The following is a 13,137-nucleotide window of genomic DNA, read 5'->3' as shown; positions in this document are numbered from 1 at the left end:
CCTAAAAATAGGGAAACTTTTATTCTCTAAGGATTAAATATATTTTTCAAAAAAATGATTCTATCAATTTCTATTTGAGAAGAAAATTTTCATTTTCACATTAAAGAAAATGAAACTATTTCTAGTTTTGAGTTTGATTCGAATTGTTCGAGCCCAAATTCGAAGCAATTCGTGGTATAAGAATAGTGGAGAAGATCGTTTGATTGAAAGCCGGGAATGATAAGGATCCATCTATCTAAAAATATAGATGCAAATTTGGTCAAGGTTTTATTGCTATAAATATCACAAACTGGGTCGATTTTCAAAGTTTTATTTTTCGCTATGCAAGAAAATCATTTCCGAACTAGATTTTTTTCCAACAATTGATATCAGAGTGCCAAGTTGTGCTCTGTTTATAGTGTAAATTGAGACCAAAATTCTCTCTCTTCTTCATATTTAATTATATTGGATAAGATTTGATATTCTTGTAATTGTATACATGTTTAGGGGAATGTATGCGAATGAATATATAATATTATTTTATTGTTATAGATGATAAAATAATTTTGTCAAAATTGTGATCCCTAGAAATTTAATTGTAATTTATTAATTTATCGGGCATGTAAAATTTAGATCATGGACTATCATCTTATGCCAAAGTTTTATTTTATTATTAATATGTGAGCTGGAAACGGACAAAGGAATTTTGTAACCTTAATTTTTTTGACGAAACTCGAAGAACTGAGACGTATTAAGATTGATCGAGATGACGCAAACCCGACCTAGTCAAACCGGTAAGTGACTAACGGTGGTCCGACAGTAGGAGGCTATTGATGGTCTACCGGAGGCTCGAAGATGGCAAGGACTCAAAAATGGTGGTGGAAAGACGGGGATGACAAAAATGTGAACCAGTACCATAGTAGAAGCTTGTGGTGACAAAATTGAATACCAATAGTACAGTTTTTATTTTTCTAGGATGGAATTATGGAAATTTTGGTCGGTTAAAGTCATTTAAATTTTATTCTTTTAATTTATGACATAAGCATGATGATATTTATTTGATTGCGAAAGTATGTTCATGCATATATGAGGTATGCAGGCCATATAGATTAGTAAAGAATGTCACATGTACTTGTCATGCATATATTGATCATTCATGATTGAAACTAGACATTAAAAACCTTGCATGTTTTTAAAAATATTGAGTGGGAGAAGGTCCCTAAACAAGACTTACGGCCTCCATCGATGGTCTTTTGTGATGGCATGAAACGGACCTGCACCAAGGTAGACATTTTCATGTGGATTTCACTAAGGAGATTTCCTAAAGGTAAGCAGAAATTTCTTCTAATCATATCATAGTTAAACCGACCTCTATGGTAGGTATTATAGTTCGATATATCAAGAAGTTTTGTCTTCAAAGAGGACAACCAGTCACAACATGTTACTCGGTGAGATTATCACACGGTGAATCATTTGTGGTGCATGATGCAATAGGTGTTGAGTTGATGGTTATACACTCAAGATCTTCTAGTTAAGTAACATTACACGATTATTAGTATGTGTGAATGCCTAAGTAATTAGGTTCATGTACTAACTGGATGGAAATCCATGTTCTTACTAGTTGTTCATGATCAACCCACGATGGCTTGATTCAATGGGTGTAAGAATTATCGTTGCAATAGCTTACAAATTTTTTCAAGGTTTAATGTAAGATGCATGCATCACCTTAATGCATATCCTAATGTTGCAAAGTGTTTTCAAACATTTGCTTAATACAAATATATTATGAATGTTCTAGTTTCAGTTCGAAAATGACACCAACTCTCTTATTAAACATACTTATTTAAAACAAACTGAACGAAAATAACTATAAGGAATGAAAAAGGAACCTAATGATTGTCCTGAGCTATGAGAAACTTAAAATAGTTGTTGATAACAATTTTCCTCCAGGCACTCATGTAACACTGCAAAATAAAGTCTAGGAGTTTTAAGGGTAATTTAGGAATTTTAGCCTTAGAGTGTTCGAAATTTTGTGACATGGTTTATTGGTAATATTTTTTTACTATGGTTTTTAGAAAATTAAATAAATTTCTTAAAATGAGTTTTAAATACCTTTAATTTTGAAAATAAGACTAATTTGTGAAAGAGTCAAAACTTAGAGTTTTTAAGAAGCAATTATACCAAATTTTAAAATTGAACCTATTAAACCCCTACCTATATCTTGTTTTCAGTTAGCTTTCTTCATTTAATTGGTTTACTGTCCCACACTCTCCCAAGACTCTCCCAATCGGTTTTTTATTTCCATACTATAATATCTTGATTTCCATCAACATTCAAGCCTTAAACCTCCATTAAAAACCAAGAAGGACACCCAAAATTACCATTAATTTCTCTATTGTCAAACTTGTGAGTTTTTCGGGTTTTTAATCAAACTCTCAATTTTTTGTCAACTAAGGTAACGATTCATCTTCCCATTAGTTTTAAATTTTTTTAGTCTTTAAAACTAAGTTTTTAGCCATTAAATTGCATGTCTTAAATAAAAGCCAAAAATTGGGTTGTTAGTGGAGGATTTTGAGATTTTGGGGAAAAACATGATTTCAAAGTATTTTTCAACTTGTTTTAACATGATTAGAAGGTTTCTGAACTTACTTTAAAGTTTCATTAAGGATTTGTAGGGATTTAATGAATTTTCATGAAAATAGCCATAAACATGTCAAAATTTTTGATACCATGAATTCAGTAGTTTTGTGTAGTTTAAAGGTTGAGAATTAGTCGTAGGTGATTGATTAGATGAACGGAATAAGTTTTAGGTAAAAATATTAAGTATAGAGGAATATGTTTGAGTTTTAAGTTTGTTAGTCGAAATTTAAGTTTCATGAGGAATATAGCTTAGACTTGCATTTTTGGTTGGTTTAAGTGAGTCTTTGGCTGAATATTGATTGTGTAAATTGTGTGGTTATTATGTGTGAAGCACTAGAACCGTTGGAGCATTCTTCGAGTAGAGATAAAGGCAAGGAAAAACTAGTGTAATCGGTGAGTGTTTGGAATCGTTGCTAGTAGACACAATTCATAGTGTTAATTGAGAGCTTAAGAATAGCCTAAACCCTTATCCTAAATTTCGAGTGTAAGCTTTCTATTTCCCTTATCTTATTTTTTTAAATTATGTGATTATGTGAATAATTGTGGATTGATTATTATGATGAGATATTGTGTTATGAAACATGTGTGATGACTGTTGTGAATTGTGTGGTGGGCATGATATGTACTCCAAATGATAGTGATAATGATATGCTAATAATGCAAATATGTAGCAAAAGCGAGCGAAATTTCGGTAAGTATATATTTTTTAAATTGTGGAATGTGATATTATTATGACAGGTAATATGTGGGAATACTTGTATGTGATATATGATGTATTGATTTTAATGCACACATATGTGGTCAGATATGTGATGGGCACTTTAAGTGCAATTAAATGTGACTTCAATAAGCGTGCATTGTGTACAAGTTTGTGATGTGAATTGATGAATATAAATAGAGATGATGTGCATTAAATCAGTAATTAGAATTGTGTAATTGTTGATATTTTGGCCTTGTGACCTTATGAAGTCGTTGGATATAGTTGGTCTATCATAAGATTGAGAGTACTTAGCTATATGTGTTTTGTGATTTAGGCATTGAGGCCTTGAGACATGTTGGAGAGATAAGGGAATGTGAGCTAAGCTCCATTGAATGGGACATGTTTGGTGTGTTGGAGAGTGTTAGCTTTATGCTTCACTTTTGAGATATGTTCGACTCTATGAGTCATTTGGTGTGTTGGAGATCTGTGTATCCGATGTGTGGTGATAGAGCTCACTTTTATGTTTCATAGCCTCAAGTGTCAAATTATCTTAAAATGTACATGTGTAAAGTGATGTATGCCTAAATGAGTATGTGGTTGCTATGTAAATTATCGTTTAAATATGATCTTAATTGTTATAGTAATACGGTGTGAGATGGATGCTTAAACATTTGAATAATATGTTAGATAAGTTTATTTAAGCTTCATGAAAATGTTAGTATGTTCTTATAGTAAGTTGCGTATGTAATTATGGTTTGAATTGTTTCCATTTAACTTGTTAATGCATGTGAATATATTGGCTAGACTTGTGGGTTATTAAAGCATGTATACGTTGTTTAGTCTTGATGAATTATTGTTAAATGAATTATATATAAGTGAGTTGAGTGTAATTGCATGCAGGAGTATATGTTGGTTTTATGACTTAATGAAACGTGAATATGTTATTTTAGTGCTAAATTTATGTGGTATTTAATGCATGATGTTTTAAACTAGTTTGGAATGATCTATGTGATGATATATGCTGTGTTTTTAAGGTCTGGAACAGAAGTATCGATATTTGGGTTTTAAAAATGACACCTCTACAATTTTTGAAGTGCAGTAAGTTAATTTCGCTAGTTGGTATCAATATTTTGCCACGAGTATCGATACTCAGGGTAAAATTGTTGATACTTTTTCAATGGTACCGATACTTTCCAAAAGTTGGGTTTTTAAGATAAGAAATAGTAAGCTAATTTAGTATCGATTTTCCAAGCAGTATCAATACCACTTGAGAGAATTACCGATACCACTCTACCAGTATTGATACCTACGTAACAGTCTTGGGATATTTTGCTAAGTGATCCTAATGCCTGTTTGGAGTTTATTTTATGATGGTACAATTTATGTTATAGCACGTTTTTTACACCCTAGAGTAAGTATGACTACAATTCGTATGAATGCCATAATAATAAAGGAAACAAAAAGATGTATGTTTAATAATGTGTCGACTTATGTTGTATGTGATGTGAGACGGTAGTGTAGCATCCTATTCTCCGGCTCAGCGATTAGGCTAGGTATAGGGTGTTACATTTGGTGGTATCAAAACTTAGGTTATTTAACTCTCAGACCTAGGTGATTGTTGTGTGTTGGAGTTTCAAAACTCATGAGTCTAAATTTCTCTGTTTTCTTCGAATTATGATATAACTTTGTTTGAATTGTATGGATCTATTTGAAATGTCTTTGATTGAATTGCATGTGGGGTGGGAATGGGAACACATTGCCTTTAATCCTAAATTTTGCTTGTAGGAATGAGACTTAGATTATTTCCCTCGCCACTCACATCGTTTATTTGTTTGTTTGTATGCTAGATTAGATTAGATAAGCCTCCTAGACGTGTTAATGTTAGAGCTAGTGCTCAAGAGGATGGTACATCTTTTGCACCTCCTGTACGGTTGTGTAGAGTGAACATACATGATAAGGGTGTAGGCCCTTTCATGGAAGCTATGATTGGAGCGTTTCAGCGGATTGCTAGTGCTAACCCTGCTCCTACACCTGCCAATCCTGTACGTGTTAATCAGGGGTTGTCGCTTGAACGTCTACGGGTGTTAGGTGGGAAAGAATTTTCTAGGGTTAAAGGTACTCATCCAACCGTAGCTAATATTGGTTTGAGGGAGCTAAAAGGATCCACAAATAGATGTCTTGTTCTAACGAGGAGAAGTTGGGTTGTGCTGTGTCTTTACTCGATGGTGAAGCTCATCATTGGTGGTGTACAGTTAGGAGGGGTACTGTTTCTGATATATTGACTTGGTATTACTTTCTTGAGGTTTGTAAGAGGAAGTTTATGGGTGAGCAGCATATGGAGGCTCGTAAGCGTGAGTTTTTGGATTTGGTTCAAGGTGATTTGTCAGTGGCTGATTATGAGGCTGAGTTTGTGTGACTTAGTTAGTATGCTCTGGAGATAATTCTTTCTGAGAGGGACCATTGTAAGAGGTTTTGTTTTAGACTTAATCATGATATTCGGGTTTATTTGTTAGCTTAGAATGTAGAGATGTTTGATGAGTTAGTTGAGAGAGCTAAAGTAGTTGAGGAGACTTTAGCTAAGTCGCCTTGTTCTATGGTAACTGAATCTGGTAAGAGGACTTCTGATGGTGCATCTGGACAGCCGTCTAAGAAAAAACGTGATATCCAGGGTTCTGATAGAAGTACACCACATGAGTTTCAACCAAGTCAGTCTAAGCAATAGAGCAGTGTTGTGGTTAGTGCTGGAGGTTTGATGGGAGGTTCTGGATGGCCGCTTTGTGCACATTGTGAGCGTAGGCATCCTGGAGAGTGTCGTAAGTTGATAAGTGGTTTTTTTAAGTGTGGTTCGAAGGAACATTTTCTAAGAGATTGCCCAAATAGAGTTGAAGTGTCGCAGACTTAGAGTTCTGTGTTTGTATCTAAGTCTACTAGAGACCGTGGTCGCAGTAGAGGTAATGGGAGTCCGGTTGGGTAGTGACTCGTTGGTCCAACTCGGGTTTATGCTATTAGGGAACCGCAAGATCAAGATTCAAACGGCAAGATTGAGGGTATTTTTGCCTTGTAATTAGTTCATTAGTTTTCGTTGGTAGATTTAGATTCTACGCCTTAGTAAATTATGAGTGATTTAGCTTCAGAATTCGAGTTTTATTAGGGAATTTGTTATTAACTAACTAGTATTACCTCCCAGCCTCTACTGATTAATTAATCGACCAGTAGACGCTTATCTCTCGACCTCACTTTCCTGTCTGGATAAATCCATGATTTACTTAGTAAACTTATCTCTCGACCTCGTTTATCTTAGATTACTTCCTAGGATCGTCTATCCTAAGGTTTAAACACACATGAATTTATATCAACTGACTCTACTCGAAAAACCCTAATTCCTTCGTTAATCACTCCCATATCCACTCGTTAATCTCCCTAAGGATCTTGCCACTCATGGACTCAACAATCATATTTTCCACAATTAAATTAATCATTCAATAACACAATTTAACGTAAAAGAGAAAGAGATAGAAATTGTTTGTTTGATGAACTTGATCTGCTTGGAATCGTGAAATCCTTTAACAGTGATTGAGATCTCGCCGATTGTAAATAAGAAGAGAAATAAAATTACAAAAATCTAAAATAACAATGACTTGGACTTAAATGTAATCCAAGCCGAAGAACACGGAATAAAACTATTTTAAAATAAAAATAAACCTAAACTAAAAACCTAAATCTACTAAACTAAAACCTAAAGATGGCTTGACAAAAGCTCCCTAAGCTTTGCTCAACTTAACTATTTATAGACAGAGTTTAGTAGCCCTAATTAGGTCAAATACAAGCCTTAATCGCATAAAATATGATTTGTGCGGATGGAAACATCCTTGCTTAATTTCTACCCTATGTCACACCTGTGTTGTGACACAGACTAAGGCATGTAGTGACACAGAACTTCGAGTGTAAAATTTTGAATTGGCTTGATTGTGTTGCAATTCGGCTATCGTTCCTGATGCTTTTGGGTCTCAAAATAAGTATCCTGCACACTAAATTAAAGTGTTAAAACCACCTTAGGGCTAGTATTGACCTAATAGGTCAACTGAAGATCCTAGATTGCACTTGAGACTTTTTTTGGAGTTCTATGATTCTTTCAGACAACAAGGTGTCCCTGAAAATGCCTTAAAACTCAAGTTGTTTCCCTATTATTTAAGAGGTCGTGCTAGAACATGGCTCAACGCTTTGCCATACGGAATAGTAGAATCATTGAAGGATCTCTGTCAAAGATTTCTACTGCAATATAACCCATGCAATATGAATGCTAACTGAGTAATGACATAACATCGTTTATGAATCTAGAGGATGGACACTGTATGAAATGTGGGAAAGGTTGAAGGACTTGCTTAAGAAATGTCCTATGCATGGATTTTAGCACTACAGCCAAATAGAGATGTTCGACAATGGTTTCAATGCATAGACATAGATAGTGGTTGATGCTTCAGCAAATGGAACTTGGTTGGATAAGTCCCACAATGAAGCATATGATATTTTGGAGAGAATCGCTAATAACAATTATCAATACCCCACAAAAAGAGCTGGAACTGGTAGGAGAGTAGCTGGATCATTTGAATTGGATGCAATTACATCACTTACTACTCATGTATCTTCTTTAGCCAACATGATAAAGACCATGCAGAAGTCTAGTAAGGTGAAAGAGCTGAAAGCATCTGGGTTATCTTGTGTTTACTGTGGTGAGGATCACGTGTTTGAAGAGTGTACCTCAAACCCAACATCTGTCTACTATATGGGCAACTTCAATATGAACAACAACCCTTATTCCAACACGTATAATCCTGGTTGGAAATAACACCCAAATTTTAGGTGGAACAATCAAGGAGCTGGAAATTCTAACACAGTTGTCAAACCCAATTCCATGAATTTCCCAGCTGGTGTCCATCAGTCTGTACTACCTCAACAATGAGTTCAATAGGGGGAGACGTCATCTTCGTCCTCATCTATTGAATCTTTATTGAAGGAGTATATGACCAAGAACGATGCTGCGATCTAGAGCCAAGTGTCATCTTTACAAGCTTTAGAGAACCAAGTAGGACAGATAGCTAGTGCTTTGAACTCAAGAACACAAGGAAGTTTGCTTAGTGATACCGAGAATGCAAGACCACATGGGAAAGAACATTGTAAAGCAATCACTCTTAGAAGTGGCACACAATTAGATAGAGTTGAAAAGAGTGTTTTTGCTGAAACAACAAATTCAAAATTTGATAAAAGCAAAACTCTGAACAACAAAGAAGAGCACCAAAAAAGAGAAAACTGGACCAAGAAATGCCAAAGCAAACTTAGATAGCAATGCTGAACACAATGCCTAGGTAAAACAATCACTGCAACTTGAAGTTCACTCACCTCCACCATTTCCCTAATGATTTCAGAATCACAAATAAGACCAACAATTCCGGCGATTCTTGGATGTCCTTATGCAACTTCACATCAATATACCTTTGGTGGGAGCCTTGGAGCATCTCTGAATTATTTGATATGCACAATGTTTGAATAAAAACATCTCAACAAGTGATCAGCCACTTGATTCTCTATGCCTTTCCTATCTCAAATTTCAAGATCAAATTCTTGTAGCAGTAATATCTACCAAATTAACCTTGACTTTGTATTTTTCTTGGTCACCAAATACTTAATTGCAGAATGATCCGTATAAACTGTAACTTTGGTGCCAACTAAATAGGATCTGAATTTGTCAAATGCAAATAACACAACCAATACTTCCTTCTCAGTAGTAGTGTAGTTTAACCGCATATCTATTAGTTTCCGACTTGCATAATAGATGGCATGAAATACTTTATCCTTCCTTTTCCCAAGCACTACTCCTACAGCAAAATGACTAGCATCACACATAAGTTTAAAAGGTAATGTCTAGTCCGGTGCTATGACAAATGGTGTTGTTACCAGTTTCTTTTTCAATTCCTTAAATGCTTACACATAAGGCTCATAAAAAATGAAAGCTCTATTATGTACTAACAATGCATATAGGGGTTTGGATATCTTCTAAAAATCATTCATAAATCGTCAATAAAATCTTGCATGGCCAAGAAAACTTCAAATACCTTTAATTGTTGTGGGTAGTGGCAATTTCTCAATAACATCAATCTTCTCTTTGTCTATGGAAATCCCTTGTTGTGAAATTTTATGTCCCAAAACAATGCCTTCACAAACCATGAAATGAAAATTTCCCCAATTTAGAACAAGGTTAGTTTCTTCACAACGACAAAGAACTAGCTCCAGATTTTATAAACAACTCTCAAAAGTATCGCCAAACACCGAAGTCATCCATAAAAACTTTCAAAAATTTCTCCACCATGTCCGAAAATATTGCAATCATGCAACGCTGAAATGTTGTAGGGGCATTACACTATCCAAGCAACATTCGTCTGAAAGCAAAGGTTCCATAAGGACATATGAACATGGTCTTCTCTTGGTCAATGGAAGCTATAGCAATCTGGTTATACCCCGAATAACCATCCAAGAAGCAATAAAAGGTTTTCCCTACTAATCTGTCTACATTTGATCGATGAATGGCAAAGGACAATGGTCCTTCCGAGTTTCTTTGTTAAGTTTTCGATAGTCTATGCAAAATCTCCATCCTGTGATAGTACGAGTTGGAATGAGCTCGTTGTGGTCATTGCTCACGACAGTGACACCCCCTTTTTTGGGTACACATTGAACAGGGCTCACCTACAAACTTTCAGAAATAGGGTATATTATTCTAGCATCGAGCTATTTGATAATCTCCTACTTTACGACTTCCTTTATAATGGGGTTCAGTCTTCTTTGCTGCTCAATAGAATTGCCATTACAATCATTGAGTAAAATCTTATGCACACAGATGGTGTGACTAATCCCTTGATATCATTAATTATACACCCTGGCACCTTCTTAAATCTCTTCAAGACTACTAACAATTTAGCCTCTTGATTAAATGTTAACTCTGCAGAGATGACTACTGGAAAAGTGTTGTTGTCTCCCAAGTAGGCGTACTTTAAATGTAGTGGCAAAAGCTTTAACTCCAAAGTAGAAAGGTCCTCTATGAAAGGTCGAGGAGGCTTAAAAGAATGATCTGATAAATCTAAAGATTCAAAACTCCTCCTTGATCTATTCTGAAGTTTCTTGGTCTCCATCAGTTCACCAAGTTCTTCAATTATTTCCACTTCAGTCAACTTAAATAGGTTTACCTCATTGTCATAATTGTTGTGACAAAATTTTGTCAATTCTTTCTCTACTGTTGTGTCGATAAACCCAATGGCATGACATTCTTCATTGTCATCTACACACTTCATAGCATCGAAAACATTAAAAGTTATTTGTTGGTCATTAACCTTCATTGTTAATTCACCTTTCTGCACATCAATTAATGTTCTACCAATGGCTAGAAACGGTTTTCCAAGAATAATTGATACCTCTTTATCAGCTTCACATTCCAAAATAATAAAATCTGCTGGAAAAATAAATTTGTCAACTCTTACCAGCACATTTTCAAATTTACCTTCCGGATGTGCATAAGAGTAATCAACTAGCTGCAGCGTTACTGTTGTGGGTCTTGCCTTCCCAATTCTTAGCTTCCTAAAAATAGATATATACATTAAATTTATACTTGCACCTAAATCACATAATGCTTTGCCTACATAATGATTTCCAATTGAGAAAGGAATAGTAAAACTCCCTGGGTCCTTCAATTTTGGTGGTAATTTGTTCATCAACATTGCTAGCACCCTTCAGTGAAAGCAACAGTTTCAAATTCCCCTAATCTGCACTTTTTTGACAATATGTCCTTCATGAAATTTACGTAATTGGGCATTTTCTCCAATGCTTCCACCAATGGTATGTTGATACGAAGTTGCTTCAGGACATCCAAGAATTTTTTAAATTGAAAATCTTGCTTTGAGTTTTGAAATCACTGAGGAAAAGGTGACAGAAGCTTTCCTTCAAATTGTTGATGTGTTTTTACTGTGGCATTCTTATTAGTAGCACAAGCTGATTCTACTTCAACATTTTTCCGTTTGATCCTTTCAGTTGTAGATTATTCTTCAATTGGTTCTGAATTCTTGTTATGTTTGAAATCTGAGCTATCTTCTTCAACACGACATCATTAACAACTCTAGGTAAGCGAGTACCACATCTGTGTGTAATGGCTTTGCAATGCTCCTTCCCTTGAGATCTTGAATTTTTAGTATCACTTGGAAATGCTCCTTGTGGTCTTGAGCTTAATGCATTGGCAGTTTACCCCACTTGATTTTCTAAAGCTCTTAGAGATGCAACTTAACTCTGAATTACAACATCATTCTTGGCCATGTATTCCTTCAACAATGCTTCCATAGATAAAGAAAATGATGTTAAACTTTGCTGAACATTTTTTTTGTGGCATGAGTTGATTATATCCAGGTGGTGCACTTGTGACATTCTGTTGAACAACATTACTGGAATTTCCCACCCCTTGATTACTCCAACAGAAATTAGGATGTTGTTTCCATATTGGATTATATGTATTGGAATATGAGTTCTTATTTTGATTGAAATTTCCCATGTAATATACTGAGGCTGGGTTCGATGGGCATTCATTAAAAACATGATCTTTTCCACAATAAACACATGTTTGCTCGGTTACTTTCATTTCTTACACTGCAATTGGTCTCTTCATTGTTTTAATTATATTAGTTAGTGATGATACCTAAGTTGTTAATGAAGTGATCACATCAAGCTCTATAGCTCCAGAAAATCTTTTGCCAGTCCGTACTCCTATAGTTAGATATTGATAATCATTGTTGGCTATCCTTTCCAGAATCTCATATGCCTCATTATACGATTTATCCAGCGTAGTGCAATAGGCAGATGCATCAACTACCATTCTTGTATGTGCATTTAATCCATTGTAAAACATTTCCATCTGCGTCCAGTCTTGGAAACCATGCATCGGGTATTTTCTAATTAATTCTTTGAATCGCTCTCAAGCTTCATACAATGTCTCATCCTCAGATTGCTGAAAAGAGGTAATATCGTTCATTAATACGGCATTCATATTTTGAGGATTGTACCTTAACAAAAACATCTAACAAAGTTTATTCCAAGTTGCCACTGTGCCTGACGATAAAGCATTCAACCATGCTTTGACACGATCTCGCAATGAATAAGGAAATAGATTAAGTTTTAGGACATCTTTAGGAACACCCTATTTCCTGAATGACTCATAGACCTCTAAAAAGAGTCTTAAATGTAGCTGTGGATCTTTAGTAGGTAATCGACTAAACTGTCCTACTGTTTGTAACATTTGAAACATCACTAGTTTCAACTCAAAATGTTGAGCTTGAATATGTGGCCTGACAATCCCTAGATTCAAATCATCTAAGATTGGCATTACATGTTCTCTAATGGGTTTCTCTCTATCATCTATCACATGAGGAGTATCAGCATCCCTACCATTCGGATGTAATAGATCTTCTCTGCCTGGATCGTTTCCAATCTTTGCTATTTCTCGCAATTCTTTTCTCTTTCTCCTTAAAGTTCTCTCAATATCTGGGTCAAAAGAACACTTTTTGTTCTCGAGAATACCTCTAATCATAAACTAGCTGCAAACTTGAAAAGGAATTAAAAAACTACTAAGTAAGCTAAAACTAAAAAAAATTAAATAGATAACAACCAAATTTCACCAAGTTGCCGATTCATAGCAACGGTGCCAAAAACTTATCGCGTGTGAATATGTAATGTGAATGTGCAAGTATACATGTCGAATCAAGTACTACTTAAAATGGATTAAAATTGTT

At 35.0% G+C, this 13,137-nt stretch overlaps 1 non-coding gene across 1 annotated transcript; it reads left to right on the top strand.

Annotated features, from left to right (window-relative positions):
* The first annotated feature begins 12,279 nt into the window (after positions 1–12,279).
* Positions 12,280–12,386, top strand: LOC128035774 (small nucleolar RNA R71). The gene has a single exon (XR_008192323.1). It is a non-coding gene; the product is annotated as a small nucleolar RNA R71 (small nucleolar RNA).
* Positions 12,387–13,137: the final 751 nt, after the last annotated feature.

The sequence above is a fragment of the Gossypium raimondii genome, chromosome 12, assembly GCF_025698545.1.
Source record: "Gossypium raimondii isolate GPD5lz chromosome 12, ASM2569854v1, whole genome shotgun sequence".
NCBI classification, from domain to species: Eukaryota; Viridiplantae; Streptophyta; class Magnoliopsida; order Malvales; family Malvaceae; genus Gossypium; species Gossypium raimondii.
This window is presented reverse-complemented; position numbering and strand designations above follow the sequence as displayed.